This window comes from Arvicola amphibius, chromosome 5 (genome assembly GCF_903992535.2).
Source record: "Arvicola amphibius chromosome 5, mArvAmp1.2, whole genome shotgun sequence".
NCBI lineage: Eukaryota > Metazoa > Chordata > Mammalia > Rodentia > Cricetidae > Arvicola > Arvicola amphibius.
In genome coordinates, this window is record NC_052051.1 from 40,141,859 (window position 1) to 40,162,513 (window position 20,655).

Below are 20,655 nucleotides of genomic sequence, written 5' to 3' on the forward strand. Positions count from 1 at the left end.
GCTTCTTTCGCTCTTTCTCGAAAGCAAAAGCTCGAGAACAGAGGCTCCTAGAGGTCTAAGAAGGCAGCAGGTAGGAGGTAGATTTTTCTTCACAAAGCATTCATGTAGAATTCATCAAGGTTTCTGGAGAGTCACCGTAAGCAAGGGGGTCTTTTCGATTGCAGCATGCCTGTAATATGCCGCATGTACCAGGAAATTGTACCAGAGCTGCTGCCTTCACTTGAGGTAACGGCTACAGCTAAGAATCAGCACAAGAGATAATAAGGATGGAAGCAGAAGCAACAGCAGGCACAGTGCGCAAAAACAGCACGAGGAAAAAATATAACTGGGAGATTCACATTTGTTATTCAAAAATAACAAAAGATACAATAATCAAAATAATAATAATTAAATAGTGTACTATGGCGAAAAGAACAGAAATATCCACCAACAGAAGACAATTGGGAAATACATGCTGCTATGCCCAGTTAGTTCTTGGAAAGGGTTCCAAGATCACTCAGCAGGGAAAGAAGTCTGCTCAACAATGATCCTGGGGTTGGGCATTCCAAAGCAAATGAATGATGCTGGGCCCTACGACCGCATGCCCTATCCAGATGGATCAGTGGTCTAGGTATACCACAACCTATGAGCTAATGACCATAAAACTGGGACTAAGACATAGTAAAGCTAACAGTAAAACTTTCATGAGCTCTAGATTTTTATAAGGCAGGTGTGCTAATTAGCAGATCCAGAATCAACAAAAGAATAAAAACAAATCTTAGCTTATAAAAATGAAAATCCTCTGTTTATCCAAAGATTTTTCAAAAACATAAAAATGCAACCTCAAAAAAAATCCAGAAGAAAATACCCCCCAACTACATTAAGCATATCTATAATAAACCTTTACAACTTATTCAATAACCCAGAGGCAAACAGACCACTTTAAATGTAGGCAAACGATGGAAATGGGACACTTGTCCAAAAAAGAAACACTGGTCCAAGAAATAGTCAGCAAACAAGTACAAGGATGCAGGATATGACCAGACATTAGAGAATAAAGATCAAAAACTAGGGCTGGGGGTGCTTGTCTGCCATGCACAAACCGGACAGCATGGTACATGCCTGAAATCTAGCACTCAGGAAGAAAAGACAGAGGATTAATTCAAGGCCCTCGTGGGCTACGCAGTGAGTTCGAGACCAATCTGTGATGCAAAAGACCCTGCATTTAAGATTAAAAAAAAAAAGAAGAAGGAAAGATTACAACCATGATACAGTACAGTTTCGTGCCTACTGGGATGGCTACACTTTTATTTTTGAAAAATAAAAGGCAAACCTTATGGCTGCTGGCAGAAATGAAAAGGTAAGCAGGAACTGTGAAGAACTGCTCCAGCTCCCCCAAGAGTTAAATGCTTACATTTCTTTTCATCCCTAAGCAGATATTCCAAAGAACTGAAGACTGTAACTTGTATCTACAACCGTCAAAAGACGGACCAGACAATCCCTATCAGTGGATGGACAGACATACACATATGACGAACATTACTGTTTAGATATGTTAGAAGGGATGACGTATGGATACATGTTAGCATATGAATGAACTCTAAAGCATCATGTCTAGCAAAAGAAGGTAGGCACGGAAGGTCCCGTACTGCCGGATCCTATTCATATGAAATGTTCATAGCGGGTAAATTCACATAGATAAATGCAAACTGGTGGCTTCTGGGAAAGGGTAGAACTGGGGTCTAGCAAGTGCTTGAGGACAGTGGGTTATCTTTGGGAGTGACGGAAGTGTTTGGAATTAGGTAGAGGGGGGTAGTTGTGTAAAAATGTGAATTGTTCAGATTAAAAGTTAGCATGTATGATGTGAAGTTCAGAAGAAATTAAGAAGAAAGCATAGCATAGAAGAAAGGAACAGGCAAAGCAGGTCAGGTTTTCCAGATGGACTGACATAAACCAGCCCAATGGAGGGGTGTGTCAGTGCTGCTGAACGGAAGCGGAAGGCACAAGGAGAACAGGGGAATGCAGGAAATGAAGGTGGATTGGAAAAAAAGATGGACAACTGAGGAGAAGCATTTGTGTGTAGCCTGAAGCACAGACATGCCCTTGTGCAGAGTCCCAGAAGGCAGAGCATCATCACTGGGACAGAAAGGAACACCAAGGTGAGGACGGCATGTACCCTGTGCTCCTCAAAACATTCCTTTACAGGTGAGATGCTCGGCTTGACAACAAGAATGGGCAGATGAAGAGAGCTCATTAGAAATCAATCCTGAGCTTCATGGTGTGACCTAGTTCTGTACCAACATCCAGAGGAGAGAAAGAAGAGGCAAATGGAATGAAGCAACTCAGCACTCACTGTATGGCAGGTCCTATAAGCGCCACCTCACACCAGTGCCATCAAAAACACTGAACTCAATGGCGCTGTGTTCGCCCTATGCTCAAGCAAACTGAGGTTGAGACTTCAGGACTCATCCTTCTTCCAGTTCTTTATAGATTCCCTCCAGGTGACAAATTTAAAATCACTGTTTTTTCAGTAAACTTAAATGCATTAGGAAACTATGTTTGGGTTCTGTTTTTCCATAGGTTTAGAAAGAATGTATTTGCATGTCCCAAAGGAAAAAAAAATGTCCTGGACATAAGCAAGGATTTCTTGCCTACTTGCCACAGGGCTGCTCTTGTCTACCTAACTGAAACCTTGTTGCAAAGTCCTAAGTTCTCTAGAACCAGAAGATCATGTCACACTGTCACAGCCAGCCATTGGACTTGTCCTCTAACTGATCCTCTTCTGCCCTGATGACACCTGACTCTCTCCAAAGGAAGAAAACAGCTGATCTTCCAGGTGTGGTCACCCAAGATCACTGGTTGGTCCTCTCTTGGGAAAGTTTACATCAGTCCTCAGTCCTGGACAAGCAGTCCCTTCCCACCTGAGGACAACAAAGACAGGACCTCTGCTCTTCTTTAACTACAGAAAACCAAGCATGAACTTTTCAAATGCAACAGTATCTACAATGTTATAAGACATTGTTTATTTGTGTGTGTTGGGGTTTTTTTTGTGTGTGGGAGGGTGTATGTGTTGCATGTGGTATATGTGTATGTGTGTGTGTATGTGTACTCTCTACAATGTCTAAGGCCTTAAACAAGTATTCCATCATTGAGCAACAGCCCCAATTGCAGGTTTTATTTTATTTTTATGGTACTGGAGATAGAACCAAGACATTGTACATGCTAGGCAAGTGCTCTACTACTAAGCTACATTTAGCTAATTTTCCCTCATATTTTATAGAAATAGACCAGAAGCAAGAATCATTTCACCTGTTGGTGAATCTATACTTCAGGGTAGAAAAGACTGTGAACATCCCACTTAAAATGGGCGAGGTAAAATGGGTAACAGGAGAGAGAATCAGGCCTTTGGAATAATATGTTCTTACTCGCAAGTAGCCTCGCAAAGACCACAGAGCAGCCACATCCAAGTGACTCCAACAACTTCAGCATGGCAAGGAGTGGGTGACAGCTGCTCAAGGAAGCCACCAGCTGTAAGGGGAAACCTAAAGTCTTAGAGGATTTTCCTGTGGTAGGCTTCCAGACCTTCGCCTGTTTCTTCAAAGGCTGAGAGGAAACTGAAATTGGAACAAACCTCATCGTGCACATAGCCTCTTGCACGCTTCAGTGAGAGACAGGACAAGCTTAAGCCTACACTGCGGCACAAAACTGACATTTGTTTCCAAATACATCCCGCTATAATTTTTGGTTGATGCATCTCTTCTCCAGGGCTTTATTTTAAAATAAACTAAAGTTCTTGTGTAAACAGCACGTATATTCTTACAGTATGCAGGTATAGCATGTACCTGACAACTAGATTTCTGTGACTAACATTGCATCCCACTAGCTTTGATGAAAATCTAGCCCTTTCACGCATTTCAGAATAAGTTCCAGGGCTGAGAAGAACACGTTACTTAAAGGTTTACAATGGTTGACATTTAAATCATTCCTAGGGGACAGTGGTGACTCTGCAGAGGAAGCTGAGCCAAGGGGACATCCACTGTGCACCTCCCTTCAGTTCGAAAGTTGTATAAAGGTGACACTTCCAAGTATGGAAACTCCTGTGTAACCAGAGAAGCAGAACCTGACACAATGTTGACCTTGACTCCTATCAGCAAAAAGTATCTTTCAAAGGTCACACTGTTTGCTTCCTGCCTTTTTCCCTTCCATCTAATCAGCCTGGAAAGGGTAGACAGAAAAAGAAGCCACCATGGGAAAACAGGGAGAGAAAGCAGAGCACTAGCCGAAGTGAAGAATTCTGTCCTCTGAAGATGACATGCACGGTGATGAAGGCATGTCCTTACAGGAAGAGAAGTGAGGAGAGAGAAATTTGCCTTCCTCTTCATTTCGCTACATCTTCTCAGAGTTCACAATTCCTCAACAAATTACAAAAAGAAGAAAAGGATTTGGAATTTGTCCACTGCTTGGGAACAACTCTAAAAGCAGAAGGAAGGATACCGAAAGACAAACGGAGGGACACAGTTGGACACTCAAACCATAAGCACTGTTCGATTTTGTCAAGGACCACCTGGCCTAAGTTACTGGGCAACAAAAGGAGAGAACAGCTGGACAGAATTATGAGTTCTGGAATAATGTGAGAACATTCCCAGAGCGTGACTAAAGGGGCCACAACATGTACAGCAGAGCAGGAAAGGCCCACTGACGGAAGCCACGAGGCGTCAGGTCCAAGGCCAAGTCATAAAGTGACGGTACTTCTGTCAACTGCAAAACATACCCCAGAGCTCAGCTCCATTGCTCATGAAGAGACAATCCCAGAGGGAAAAAATAGGCTGTGTGACAAGGGAGATTCTCAGCCAGCCCATGGCTACTCCAGCCTCTTGCCCCAATGTCAGCAGTCAAGGCCTTCCCAAACTGTGGACCCCAGCAAGAAGAAGTATCAAAGAGACCAGTCACTGTTGTTATTCCAAACCCCACATTTTGTTTTAAAGCAATCTATAACTGGAGCAGACCCCAATAAATCTTGGATTATGGTGATACTTTATAAACTACAAAAATCCCAGGAAATTGGCCAGTCCTTACCTTTCCTGCATGAGAATTACCACGGCTCTTAAATGTGTCTTCCTGCAGGTATGCAAACTTTTCTAGAATCTTCCCCAACACACAACATGTACAGTTACATATTTTTCAGCCGTAAAATACTGTCCTTTTTGTTAGTCTTTCTATATGCAATTCACATTCTACCCAAAATTAATTCTAGATGACTCCACGCCTGATGGTTATCAGTAACATCTCACCCACCAAGTCCAGTTTTTGTATCCCCAGTTCTTGCCTGCAAGGCTCTCTTCAGGCAACAACTAAACCAGAGTGTCTCAGCTCACTTCATCTGGACAGCATTACTGGCTGACATCTTTCCTGAGTAGGGTCCAAGTTGAGAGAGTCCTCAGCACCAGAAACTGTTGAAAGTGGTAAACCTTATAGCATACGAGGGCTGCCACTGTAAAGTGGTGCTGTACAAATTGGTCCACTAAAGCCAAATATCACATCCTGAACCCTTAAAATATCACGATTTGGAACTGAGATTTGATATATATGGGGTGGGGTAAGGAGATGGCTCAACTGATAAAGCACGAAGGTTTAAGTTGAATCCCCAGAACACAGATAAAAATTTCAGGCATGGGTGGAGTGCATTTGTAATCCCCGGCACTGAGAAGGCAGAGACACATGGATTCAGAGAGGCTCACAGGCCAGCCAGCCAGGCCTGTTCAACAAATTACAGGTCCAGTGAGCAACCTTGTCTCAAGGAAAAGGTAGATGGCATGACACCTACGTTGTCCTCTGAACTACACATGAATAGTCATAAAACTGTCCATGTACTTGTATAAAAGTACACTTGTATGTGCATGTGAACACACACAAACACACACACACACACACACACACACAAGATGTACCGGTATTAAAAAGTATGACATCTCAATAATGTTTATACTGATTAAATGTCAAACGATAATAATTTGGATAAGCTAGAATAAATACATCATTCATATTCACTTAACTGACCATGTTAGGCTTCCCAGCCTTCAGCTTTGGCTGCTATGCTCTGTTTTCTTTACTGAGACTAGAAAAATCAAGTGTTTTAAATTGACATGCATAGTTCACATGGTGGGCAGCGGTGACCTCAGAGCTCAGGCAGGCAAACATGAACTTTTGTGTCATTTTGAAACCGAGGGTGCCTAAGGAAATGCAAGTTGTTCCCTAAGACGGTTGTGAAAATGTTTTCAAAAGATGAATAAAAGAGATAAGAACAAAGGTAATTACATCAGGCTGGGGGCGTTGGCTCAGTGATGTGGTAGTGGTGTGTTGTGGCGCTGGTGGTGGTGACGTGGTTGTTGTTGGTGGTGGTGGTGATGGTGATGTGGTTGTTGTTGTTGGTGGTGGTGGTGGTGATGTGGTTGTTGTTGTTGTGGTGATGGTGGTGGTGGTGGTGGTGGTGGTGGTGATGGTGATGTGGTGGTTGGTGGTGATGATGGTGGTGGTGGTGGTAAATATTAAACTTGGATTTGTTTCTGGAAAGAATGATTTTCAATCATATAATCACATGGTATCTTTGTCTCTTTCTTCATTGCACTGAGGTCATTATTCATGGCAACAATGATTTAAAAAAGACTTTCAAATACTAAATTTTTCTAGCTCTAATTTCCACTTGCTGAGAAGTATGTAAGTGTCTTTCAACACTGCAGTCATATAAGGACTTAGAGAACAAAGGGCTAGTTTAGTACATTCTCAAGGGAAGAAAATGAATTTCATATAATTTCAGAAAGGCTTAACTCTCACTGGGAAAGAACAGAAGAGATGCAGGGATATAACTGAAACTTCCCAAGTGGAGCCTCTTCCACCAGGGCAGCATCTTCTCTTGCAGAGGAAGACAGCAGCAGTTCTGCCTATAGCCAAAGGCAGATGGGGGAAGGGAGTCACCCAGCTCAGCTGCCCCATGAAGCAGAATCTCTAGAGCTCTGGGCTGAGGATCTCAGAGTCTCCACCCCACCTCCCAATTGGGGTGGGCAAGCATCTTGCTTCTTCCTCTGGCTCCACTTACTAGTGTTCTCTGAGAGAACTGATTAATGAATCACTTGTGCAGAAATCATCAAGTTCTATACATTTTATTGGTGTTGTGATTTGTTTTTGATATATGATCTTGCTCTATAGCCCAGGCTGGCCTTGAACCCACGATCCTCCTGCCGTAACATCCCACGTTCATGTTTCACCACACCCAGCCTCAGCGTGAGAATCCTGACATGAATGCTACACTCTGAAAATATAAAACCATAGCCTATAGACTTCCATGGCTGTTTGCGCTGCACATAAATCACAGCATCTTTAATATGTAAGGGTTTGAAATAAATGCAGCTCTACCATTCAAGAACCAAAGTTGTTTTCTTTTTCCAAATTTAAGAATTATCTTTGGTTTGATTAGACATAAATCTTTAACAACATAAAAATGAGGATAATTTACCTAAAAATGGTCATTGTGTTCATTGTATTTTTTTCTTCTATGTGTATGGGGTTTTTGTCTACATGTATGTCTGTGAGCCACTTGTACGCCCAGTGCCTACAGTGGCCAGAAGAGGGCTTTACTTCCCTTGGAACTAGAGTAACAGACAGTTGTTAGTTGCATTGGGGGTGCTGGGAATTGAACCCAGGTTCTCTGGAAGAACAATTAGTGTTCTTAACCACTGAGCCATCTCTCCAGCCCAAATTAATTTTTAAATTTTATTGACTAACAGTAGTAATAAGCTACGTTTGATGTGGTATAAATAAGCAGAATCTAAAACACACCACGAGAACTAAAATACACTCTGATTGCACACTGTGGACACAAAAGACATTAAAGACCATTGAACTACTACGTACTATGAAATAACTCACTGCTGGAGCCAAAGGGCCTAAAGCAACATTCCAAAACACGATCATCAATGCTCAGATGCCAGTTATGAATGCTTTCTTTTTTTAAATTTATTCTTATTTATTTATTAATTTGTTTATTTTTCAAGACAGGTTGTCCTGGAACTCACTCTGTAGGTGAGGCTGGCCTAGAACTCACAGAGATCGCCTGCTTCTGCTTCCCAAATGCTGGGATTAAAGGTGTGCGCCACCACCGCCCAGTGCTTTCCACTTTTTGTATTATACAAAGAATTCATTCAATATTTTTTAAATAATTTTTTAATTTTACGTGCACTGGAGTTTTGGCTGCACGTGTGTCTGTGTGAGGGTGCGGGATGTCCTGGAGCTGGAGCTACAGACAGTTGTGAGCTGCCACGTGGGTGCTGGTGATTGCTCGGGAAGAGCAGCTGGTGCTCCTAGCTACTACTGAGCAGCCGTCTCTCCAGCACCCTCATTCAATATTGTTGTTTGCTTTTGTTTTTTGAGACAGGGTTTCTCTGTGTAGCTCTGACTGCCCTGGAACTCACTTTGTAGTCCAGGCTGGCCTCGAGCTCACAGAGATCTTCCTGCCTCTATCCCCACCCCTACAGTGCTAGGCTTAAAGGAGTGCACCACCACACCTGGCAAGATCATTCACTATTTTTCAAAGAATCATAATTCATCAGATGTAACCACTGAGTGGTGCTTAAGTGAGACTAAATGCTTTTATTTCTAGGAGTTCCTGGAGGGAAGTCGAAAAGAACTCTCGTCTGCAATTAAGGGCGAGAGGAACACAAAGATGCCAGCTGACAGCCAGGGAGTCAAGTCCAACCAGGGGCTGTGGGGATGGGGAGGGATAAGCCTCATGAGATATATCTGCTGTCCTAAGGCCTAGAGCCACCCAAAGTCTGCATCTCATCAAATGCCAAACGCAGACCATGTGACACAGAAGCATTCCTCCTTGAACCCAGAACATGGAACAAAACACTCCCCCATTCTGGTGATGCTGTGATTCTTGACGCTAGTTATTTCTATTCATTAAACACAGATGCCTTCATCCAGACAATATGTGTGTGTGTGTGTGTGTGTGTGTGTGTGTGTGTGTATGCGTATGTGTGTGTGTGTGTGATAAAATTAGCAGAAACATGGCCCATCTATGGATATGGTAACTGAAGTATGGGAAGAGTAGACAGCCCAGAAAGATAAAATGCAAACAGAATAGAAAGCAAACGGTGTACCAAGGCTGATTCAAAGTCTCCAAAATTATTCAGCATCCTGAACTGGACTGTGCCTACCAAGACAAGCTTATGAGTCACCCTTCAGGGATGGTAAAAATATAGTCCACTGGACTGAAAATAGATAGGAACATTCAATAATAAATCTACTTTCTTGATATTCTTATGTCATTAAAGAATTGTCATTTGGAGATGGGTCAAGTTATGCAATTCTTCCTTCCCCTCACACAGAGGCCGGAAGAAAATCAGCCAGGGTCAGTGCCGGGAGATAATGACACATCTGGCATGGAGTGCAGTCTCCTGAAGAAGACTGTTACTAAAGCGTGGGACTCTGCGTGCACCTGTCATGAGGACCAGGGGAGACACTGGCTCATGGGAATCACTGAAAAATGACTTCGTGCCTCTTAAAGGATGTGGTAACAGCAATTAAAACACGGCCATTTGATGACAGCAGTCTCTCATCTCGGCTGGGACCGGGTCCTCTTACAAAGCACCGACAGTGCCCATTTGTAAAGAAAACCAAAGGGCCATACTAAGATAATTCTGGTGACTTGGGCATCCCATGAAGGATTCATGGTAAAGTCAGAGGGGTGTACAAGGAACTGACTGGTATCATTCTCGCAGGCAGGTGCCCCAAAATAAAGGCTTCTCACTGGTGGCAAGGAGGGCTGTAATTTTTGATGATGGTGGGAATCTTCTAAACAGAACCTGGACCGGACGTAAAGTTACACAGCTGTCCCCTCAATGACACCAAAAGCACTGTCACAAGCAACAAGAATACAGTGGGTGAAAGAGAAGGGGCTGAGTCGATCTCCGAATTAGTGAGGCGAAACCCAGAAAATCCTGCTTGCCTCTCCACCACGCCGAGGAAAACAGTCCCGCACCAATTTTAAGAGACACTGGATGGAAAGATTTGTCTCATGAATCTCAAACTCCAAATGCCACGAGTACAATTCGTCCCCAGGAGTTCCAGAGTGGGTACTCACCGGGCAGCTGAGAACAACAGCAAGGGGCGTCTACCTGGTCAAACCCTGTGAGCAGTTCCCTGCAAAGAAAGCAGTCACAGACAAAGCAAAAGTCAGTGTGAAGTTCCTTCAGAGTTCTCACGTAGCTAAGCAGCCTTTGGTTTCACAATCAGAATCTAGTTTATATTTCTTAAAGCACATCAGGAGGCTGCATTAAATTACTAATGACAGTAGATGTAGACAATAAAGGTTTCAAGTCATCAAATCAGAAACATTCACTGCTACATGCTGCATGGTTTTCCACATGCTCTGCAATGGTACTATCTCCCACCAAGCCCTTAATTTAGTAAACTAATTAAGCAGCAATTGAACAACAGAGCTATCAAAGATCTTCGCAAATAATTGGATTGTCTTTTCCTGATTAATAGGAAAATGACCTCAGATGACCTTTCAAATGTCCTTGGATGAACTCTCATTGGAAGAAATGTTTCCAGGTGCTACAGTGCTGAGCAGAACAGATTTGCAGAGGAACTGTATTTACAGATTTACAGTGAATTGCACCTAGAAGCAAAGAGCCGACTTTCTCTGCTTCCATATTTTCTTTATTGATAGGCTGTTTCCATCAAGCCCGGGTTTGATGCTCGGGTTTTGGTTCAGCTAGAGTTTAATCTTAAGACCTTTCCAGTTTGTAGCAGGAAAATTCCACATGAGAGTAAGAGGAACCCCTGGGCACATGGGAGGCAGGTAGAAGAACAAAAACTGGTGACCAAGAAGCAGGAAAATGCTGTCTATGACAGCTTGAATTTGAAATCTTGGCCATCACCTTCTGTGGATGGATGGAATGTCTACAGCATGGCAGGAAGGGATGGCAATAAAGACTGTGTTGAGACACAGAAGGGACAGCTGTGAATCTAAATCCGCAGGCCACAGGATTCGTTTCAGGAGAGCAAAACAGCGTAGTACACTTGTGACCCCACTTTGTTTAAATAAACGGTCCCGGTCCATATGCAAATGGCTGGACGTGAGCATTATCTGTACCCATGACCAGAACTTGAACCTGAGAAAGTGGAATGGAAGGGAAAGTAAAGAAAAGGGGAGAGGGGAGCAAGAGGAGGATGAGTCTTTGGTTTAAATCTAATATTAAACTACTGTATGTTATTTTTAACCAAAAGACATACTACTTTTAAAGGTGAAATTTGCAAACTATGGAATTCACCCCAAACCATACATGGAAACATTCCATTTGGATATAATGTATATAATTTTAGAATGTGGATCACTGTATGCATTGAATTTATTGACTCAGTGAACATCCACTAGACACCATACTGTAACGATGAGTTGAATCATGATAGTACGGGCTAGGTTCATGTCAGCTTGACACAAACTGGAATTATTTGGGAGGAGGAAACCTCAACTGAGAAAATACCCTCACCAGATCACCCTCTGGGAAAGACTGTGGTGCGTTTTCTTGATTGATAATAGATGTGGAAAGACCCAGCTCACTGTGGGCGGTGGCACACCTGGGTAGGTGGCGCAGCGTGCTGTAAGAAAACAGGTTGAGCAAGACGTGCAGAGCGAAGTAAGAAGAAGCCTTCCAGGGCCTCAGCATCGGTTCTCGCCTCCAGGTTCCGGTCCTGGGTGCCTGTGCAACTGAGTGATGCACTGTGATGTGGAAGTGGAAGCAAAGTAAACCCTTTCCTACCCAAGTGGTTTAGGGTCATGGTGTCTTAGCACAGCAATTGAAGCCCTGACTAAAGTAAGGACACAGAACTCACACAGAAATTCCAAAATGGTGTGCTATGTCTATTCCTATTTTGTACGAGAAAACTACAAAGAAGAAATACTAAAGCCTCCCACAGATGTCAGGCTCTAGACAACACTGGCTGTATTGACACATGGCACCCTGATCAGGGTTAAGCTTGATGGTGCTACCTCCCTCATGGAACGTACTATACTTTTTGTATTACATGTATGTTTGTAATTGCATATGAACACTAGACTGTAGCTGCCAGGAGGATTATGTGTGTACTGAAAAGCATCGTCTACATCCCCTGCACTTAGCACAGGCTCTGGCATTTAAAAGGAGCAGGAGGGAGGAACCACTGTTGAATGAAATAAATAATGAAGTGGTCCACCCAGAGCTAAGACACTAAACTTCATAACTCTCTTCTGCCTCTTGGGACTATGAAGCAAGCCTAGGTCCTAGGAAGCTCATCAATTAATTTCCCTGCCAGATCTATCGTTCTGTAAACAAAGACTAACAGACTAGACATGCCGTTTCCCACCTTTCCTCTGTTTCCCCTAGGACCCCAGCATAGCAGGCATCCCAGGGGAAAAGCATTGTCTTAAATACCTTACAGACCAGCTCATCGCAGCCGTTCCGATACTGGCATACGACGGCCATGTTACGGTCTGGGAGTGATAGCCCACTGGTCGGCTTTCTCGTTCAGGGAGTATAAATCTGGGTACTGAAGGGCTAAATGTGGTCTCTGGAAAAGGAAGTGCTGTCAATGTGGGGGGGGTTAGAGGAACAGATATCAGTACTGTCTGTGTGTCCTCACTCTGTGGTTCAGTCTTTCAAAAGGGAAAAAAATATGTGTTCCTATAATGTAAGAAGTAACTTAATAACAAAATGCCCAAATCTCAATATTGTAATGATTCTAGTAGAACAAAACTTGATATACATCAAATACTCAATGAGAAGTAACAAAAACGAGGAGACTCACGGGAAAAACAAGGAAGGTGGCCTGCTACCTAACATCCCATACCAGACACTAAGACAGAAAACTACATCCCCCTCCTACTGCCTACCTCCAGGTCCCCACTCTCCTGGACCCTTGTGCAAGTCCACTTCCTCACTGAACCCTGGAATTAGGGATCTCCAAATGCAGGAATATGTCTTCAGCAAGGTTTATGAGCATGAAGAAGGGAGGACTCTGCCTTCCCACTCCGCCTATCCTGTTGCCACCATGCAATGAATGCCTACCCAGAGAGCCTCTAGTCTTCCAAATGTCCCTCCCGAAGTCTAAAACCGCCAGTCTGAGGAAACCTCTTAAATGCTACAAAGAAGTGAAATAGCCCCTGCATCAGCCATTGGCAGTGGCTAAGCACACTGAAGTATGAAACTGGGGATTCTTTGCAGGGGCTGTGGGAGGCATTTCATGGATGTTTGTTCTTTGAAACTTGAAAACATTCTAAGAGCTTCGCATCAGCAACATAGATTTTCTTTTTTCTTTTTTGGCAGATTTCCTTCATGTATTCATTTTCTTTGGCTTCTTACCAAATTTCCACAAACACGGTGACTTAAAACACATTTATTAGTTCCTGGTTTGGTCAGTCAGAAGTTGGCACACCATTATAGGGCTATGTGTTTGGTGTCTAACAAAGTTGGTATCCTGCTTTCTTCCTTTCCAGAGGCTCTGACCAGTAATCTAAAATCTAATCTCTCTCTCCTCCCTCTCTCTCTCTCTTTCTCTCTCTCTCTCTCTCTCTCTGTGTGTGTGTGTGTGCTCTGAAACCAATGGGCCAAGACACACTCCCCAAGTCTGTGAGTCATGGGGTGTAGAATTACAGCACTACACCTATGCCTGCCACACATCTACTGTCTGTGTAGCTCAAGCTCTGGTAGAAAGTGACGTCACAGGTAACCGGCTGTCTTAGTTAGGGTTACTATTGCCATCATGAAACACCATGACCAAAAGCAGTTTGGAGTGGGTGGGGAGATTATTTCTTTCAGAGTTCCATATGACAGAGCATGGGAAGGAACTCATGCAGGGCAGAAACCTGGAGGCAGGAGCTGTTACAAATGCCAACCATGGCTGGGTGCTGCTTACTGGCTTATTCTCTGCAGCTTGCTCAGCCTGCTTCCTTATAGAACCCAGGATCACCAGCCCAGACACATCACCACCTAATAAATGGGCAAGGCCCTTTCCCACTGATCACAGATAAACTGTTCAACGTTGAAGCTGGGTCTGATCTTTAACCGTCTTCCCATTCCTCTCCCAGGAATGACACCAACCCAAAGAATACACTAATGTACCAAGTTCTAAACCTATATAAGATATTGCTCTCCCTTATCTTAGATGTTAAGAAATTAGACACCAAGAGAATTGACATTCTTTCAGAAAAGCATGTGAACACATACAAAAAGATAAAGAAAACAACATGAAAATACAAAGGAAAGAAGACATCCAGAAGACGTGTGCAGAGGAGAATATATATTTGTTTTATTAACACATAGAGTCCAAAGAACAATATGGGCTTTTTTTAATTAAATGAGATTATAAACTAATTCAGCTACTCTTTCATTCAACTAAGCTGGTTAGTGGAAATTTCACAGAGACAACACAGATGCCACTCCAACAATAAAGTAAAAGTGTAAAAATGTTTAAAATATGTTTCACATATCCATTAGCCCTTAGCATGTTGAGTGTTAAAATATATTCTATTTTATTTTATGTGTATATGTGATATATATATGTATACACACAAATATATATATATATGTACACACACACACACACACACACACACATATATATATATATATATATATATATATATATATATATGCACCACATGCATTCAGGAGCCCTTGGAGATTAGAATAGACTTTGGCTATCTTGACACTGGAGTTGTAGACAGTGGAGAGCTGATACGTAGGTGCTGGGAACTGAACCTGCATCCCGTAGAAATGAAGCAACTGCTTTTAACTACTAAGCTCTCTCTCCCAATTTTGCTTCATATAAATCCTCATCCATTATGGCCTCGGGCAGAATGGATGAACTGTAAATAAATGAACACAGTAAAATCTAGCCCTGCTGGGAAGGCAGAAAAGCCTTTGGGTTCTTTTGCCATTACAGAGAAGATCATGGACCTTTTTAAGGTACAGACAAAGAAGATGCCCAGTTCAATAATCTCAAACCTTTTTCCATTCATCACACCAGCCCCAGTGAGAACAGCATAGCTGGGTACCACAGATGCCAAGGAAGCTCACCAACCTCAGCAGCTCAGAGGTAGCACTGAGTCACCTCAGGAGCCGTGAAGAGGAGCACATTAAATCAGAACATTTGCATTCAAGGTGGATGTGCTCTGGGTGACTCACTTCCCCTCTAGGCTAGGCAAGTCTGTGTGTCAGGTGGCATTGACTCAGGGACAGTAACCAAGGACCATTAGCATCCGGAGGCCCTCTGCACACAGGTAGTGAGAGCTAGAGCTATACGTTAGTTGGGCATCTTCAGTGTCTACTCTCTAATCTCAGTTCCTGTGTTTCATTGGCTATTAGTAGAAATCTGAGAAACACAAGTTTATTTTGTCAGAGAACTCTGGCTTTCACCTGATGTACTATGCTATTGCTTTTTTGTGGTTTGGGTTTTCACGAGATCTCTAGCTATATACGTTGACTTAGAATCCCATGCAATACAGCACAGCATTCACGTCTGTCTGAGGTGACATATAAATGAAGCGTTCCCGGCTTTCCTCAGTGAACCCCACAGAAGATTCCAGCAGGGTCTCAGTTTCACAAGCCTGGATGCTTGCCAACCCAGGTAATTATTCTCTGCCTACCTAATTTCCCCAGGCAATTTTAATTGAAAATGGTATTATCTTTTATCCGTTGCTCAGTTCTAATCTGCTCTGCAGCGTCCCTGTGTCCTGCTTCTTGCTTCCACCATAAGCTCACTGAGCTGATCTCTTTTTGAAGCTTGAGTTGAAAAAAAAAAAAAAGTTTCTTAAGTTCCCAAGGGTGGGGGGAAGGGGAGATTCTATGATATATATGAGCCATTTAATTAGTCTCAAAATATTCTGCTGAATACCAGAGGCATGCGGTATAAAATATCCCTTCGTGCTAACCTTATGAAATTTCTTTTGTGGATAGAAACCTAAGCTTTTCTTTCTGAAACACACACACACACACACACACACACAGAGGCTAGAGACAGATTGGGAAGGACACTGGCACGATTTTATTCTCTTAGAATGATTGTCAAAGCCCTATTCATCTCCAGATAACCTGCTTAGCAATTAGCAAAACAAAAACAGACCACTTAGAATAGGAATGCCGGAACCACATTGAAAGCTGCAATAGAAACATGCATTTTGGATGGCTTCCAATGGCCATGCTCTGAAACCAACGCTGTCCAACCGACCCAGGGAAGACCACAAAGGCAAGTAACACATGCAATGTTAAGCTTTCCAACATCACCATACAAATGTACAAAGAAGATGGAATACCACTCAGTGTTAAAACAAAGAGCTGTTGAATAACAACAACTAGGGTGAAGGCTAGGGGGTGATGCGAGAGAAGCTAACCACAAAAGAACATACATCACATAATTCCATGTATAGGACAAACCTGAAATAACCTCAAAAGAATATCCATTATATAATTCCATATATATGATGAACTTGAAATAACGTAAATTATACAGATGAAGCACACATTAGTGATTCTTCTTGAGAAAGAGAAGAGAGAGAAGGAGCTGGCCACTGACCCTAGGAAATGACAACACAAGAGACCTACACAACGGAAGTCCTCAGGGCTCTGTCTGTATTGGTAGCCCAGGGATCTACACAGGTGCTAAAGCTATACTGAACACACACACGTAAAACTGTGAAATCTGATGAGCTCAAACAATTCTATAAATTTCACAATTGTGATTCTATTCTGTGATTTTTAAGGCTATCACCAATGGGGGGAACTAGGAAAGACTGGGAAGACAAGATGAAGGCCGGAGCTCCATGATGAAGCACTTGCTTTGAACACTCAAAGTCTGAGGTTTAAGCTCCAGTCATGCAAAACAACAAAGGCTAAAGAAAATGAGTTCAATTTCTAGAACATATTATATTTAAGCCACTAGCTGCCAAATATTTTCACATAATCAATGCACATAGAACTGATGTAAAAATGAAGACAGTTTTCTGTTGGTTTCGAGGCACTCCAAGCTTTTGGACTTTATGTGCTATCTCTCAGTTCAAATTACCCATATTTGGAATGATCAATGATCACATGTGACTTGGCTTCCAGTACTGAGCAGCAGGGCACCCACTCCGCAAAGCCCTCCAGTGGCACATCATCTGTCCCATGACACATCTTTCTTTCTGGAAGTCTCTTGCAGAAACGCTTCATGATGAAAACCTTAAAGCCTGGATAGTCACCAAAAAGTGTGATGACGTCCAAGAGAATAACACGGGTAGTGTCAACAAATCTGCACTGGATTGCAGTTTCAGTGCTTTATTTTTTGTTTCTGTTTGTTGTTGTTGTTGTTGTGTTGTTCTTTAAAGGGAACTAATTTCTAGTCTCTTTAGAAACATCACACTAGTAGAGTTTCCGGAACTACGGTATGTTAGCTGGGCTCAATGATTGTGATTTTTAACCTACAGAGCCCCTGTCACTGTGTCAAGCCTTTCCCCTTGCTCTCCCATTCCCAGTCCCCACCCCCACTGTAGTGCCCGAAGATAGGATTACTGACACAAAAGAGCCTTGGAACTGACACGGTCACTAGGGAAAAAGAAACAAGGGATCGAATATATGATAGAAGCTCTGAAAAATATATAGAATTAGGCCAAATCTCCTGGGAGCTGAAAAGTAAAACAGGAAGCAACCAGGTCTGAGCAGAAGCTCCAGGGCTCAATCTCAAAAGACCAGAGTACTCACCATCCCCCAGGCAAGAGAGAATGGAATGAGACAACATTATTCCCAAACAGAGCCTTGGGGAGCAGAAAGAGAAAGGGTTTGGGAGTCAGAGTGAGCTATCTCTGAGAATACAAGTCAATTAACCTCTCCTGGACCTAGTTTCCTTGTTTGCAAAGCAGCAAAATTATCTCCCAAATTCATTGCTGTTAAGTGGAATAGTACACAAGACAGGCCTATCATATGCCTGCTGCCTGGAGTGGGCACTCGATTACAGTCCTCCCCCATTCTTTTATTTCTGCTGTCAAATCACTACGAGAACGGAGAAAATGATCTGTGTAAATTAAACTAAGAATAGTAACATGGGAAACTCAAGAGCTATTGCTCCAGAAAAGCGCCAGAGAGAAAGAACCGTTTCATTGCTGCCTGTAGTGATTCCCTTCTAACAGGCTGCTAGGAAACGGGTTTCACCGTCAATCTAAGTTCACGGATTCTTCAGTCAGGGGCAGAGAGGAAGCATATGAAACACCCGAGGATATGATACAAAATCAGCTAGAAACACAGAAAATACAAAATCATAGCCTCGAGATTATTTATGGGCACATTCTTCACAAGCAAAAAATGTCTTCCATCCTGAGAGAAATACAGAGCATGGCAGAGCTTATATCAGTTTTTTTTTTCCTATTTAAACTTGGATTGATATTTATATGATTTGTTTGGCTTTGCTTTTTTGCCACACACTCTTGGTCAACCATCTGCGTCATGAGAAAGTGTATTATGAGTTGGTCCATTGGATCCCAATGATAATTTGTTTTTTATTGATGCACTTGACTACTTTAAACTTCTCAGAGCCGAGAACACAGCTAATACTATAAGACCATCAAAACAGGTACCATACTGAAAAGAAGGGCCTAAAGGTGTAAATAGATAGCAGTCAGTTCTTATTTTGTTCCCTATCCAACATGTTGGTCTTGGTAGGAACTCAAGTAGCTGGTTTAGGTATGATTCAAACATATAAAGGCCCTAGTCTTTATCAGCATCATTTCTGCTGATAGAAACTGGTCAACTTCAGGTGATATGAAACAGCTTCTAGGACAGCATGGGAAGGGTTCCATTGCTGCTGCTTCTGACACCAATCAAGCTGCCCGAGATGCTACAAGTAATGGCTGAAGCAGGACAAAGTCACTTTAGAAAACCACAGCAACTGAAATCAAATGAAATGGAGAAGCACTTAGATGTTCTCATCCACGAGGGACATTCAGGGCTCACCAAAGTCTAGATTCTGAAGAAGAGTTTTAATGATAAAGATAATAAATTCAAGAAGATTATCATTTTGTATTCATATGATAAAATTCATTCTTTCTAGTATAGTTCTGTAGTTTTTATCAAATATATATAACTCATATAACACTCAACTAAATAACAAAACAATTGCTCTCCTGCCCAAACAAACTTCATGTTGCTCCTTTGTGTCCCATCCACTGTCCTAATTTCCACACAACCATTCAATGGCTTTCTCTTCCTGATGTAAATCCTTCAAGACTAATTCAAGGATCTTTCACCCAGCATAACACACTGTGCAACTTACCTAAGATAATGTATCCATCAACAGTTGATTCTTTCCCTCTGCAAAATAATTAACTCACTGCATTGTATAAAGAACAGCTTGTTTTTTTCACTTCTTTATCCGAAGATATCTAAGGTGTTTTTACTTTCTGATGCTCATAAAACAACTAATACAAATTTAAGAGAAAGGTTTGGGGTTAAACACATATCTATTGCATTTAGATAAATACCCATAAGTGGCTCTTCTGGATTAGATGCCCATGTGCTTAACCATGAGAAACCACTGAAGTATTTTCCAAAGTAGTTGTACTATTTTGAATCCCCAACAATGTGCTCTGTATCATTCATTGTCCACTGAGTACTACTACTCTGTGAGATGTACAGTTCCTTCATATTTTCATCAAGGTATATGTGAAGGATGGGAGATGTCTATATGGGTAAAGTGCTTACTGCACAATCATGAGGCCCTGAGTTCAGATCTTAAGCAGTCATGCGAAAATCAGGTGTGGTGGCATGTGTCTATAATCCCATTCCTAAGAAATGGAAAAAGTAGACCCAAGAGATTTGCAGACTAGACACCCTGACAAAAGAAATGAGTTCCAAGTGTTGTATAGACCTGAAGGCCCATTAAGAGAACGGTATTTCCTTCTAGCCAAAAATAAGTCTGCAACTGGATAAACACTAACATTACAGTTGGGCTGGCTAGGCACCTGGCCAAGGGACCACACAACATAAAGGCAGATTCACTTACCATAGTGATAAAGAGATGGGAGGAATAATTATCCCTTGAATAAAAAAAAACATTTTTTCTTCACATAAAACTAACCTCTGTGCAGTTGCTACAGAGCTGTGTAACTCTGAGTAGTTGGCAAGATATACAGCTTGCCTATCCTGTGACTTTTCTTTTTAAACTCTAATTAAATTGTTCTCAAGCTTCCTTCTAAGCCCATTCTTAGGTATTAAAATGCTGAATGAGAACCTAAGTTTCCCTAGTAACATGTAGCACCCCAGATGGGGCTCCACAAAATTGATGGTGACACAGGTATACTGAGAGTCGCTGTCTTAGATAAAGAAGGGTAGAAAGGGATAGAAGGAGACACTCACTATCTACCTCTGGTAGTCACTGGTAAATGCACACACACACACACACACACACACATAAACACACACAGACACCATACATACATATACACAAAGAATAGATATATGATCTCTTGATGTGATGTAAAAGTGTAAGTCATTGATATATACCCTATTTCAGAGTGCTCCATTTTTAAATCACTAACCAAGTCAAGTATCTTAAGCACAGACCTGAGTAAATCCACACAGCTGCAATACAGAGATGGCCTGGCACTAGGAG

The 20,655-nt window shown here is 42.2% G+C and overlaps 1 protein-coding gene across 1 annotated transcript in view; it reads right to left on the bottom strand.

Annotated features, from left to right (window-relative positions):
* Positions 1 to 20,655, bottom strand: part of Plcb4 (phospholipase C beta 4) — a 363,836-nt gene that overhangs the window by 207,797 nt on the left and 135,384 nt on the right. Inside the window, exon 3 of the mRNA XM_038331031.1 lies at positions 10,118 to 10,176. The gene's annotated coding sequence lies outside the window, so the exon portion shown is untranslated. The remainder of the gene's footprint in view (positions 1 to 10,117; positions 10,177 to 20,655) is intronic.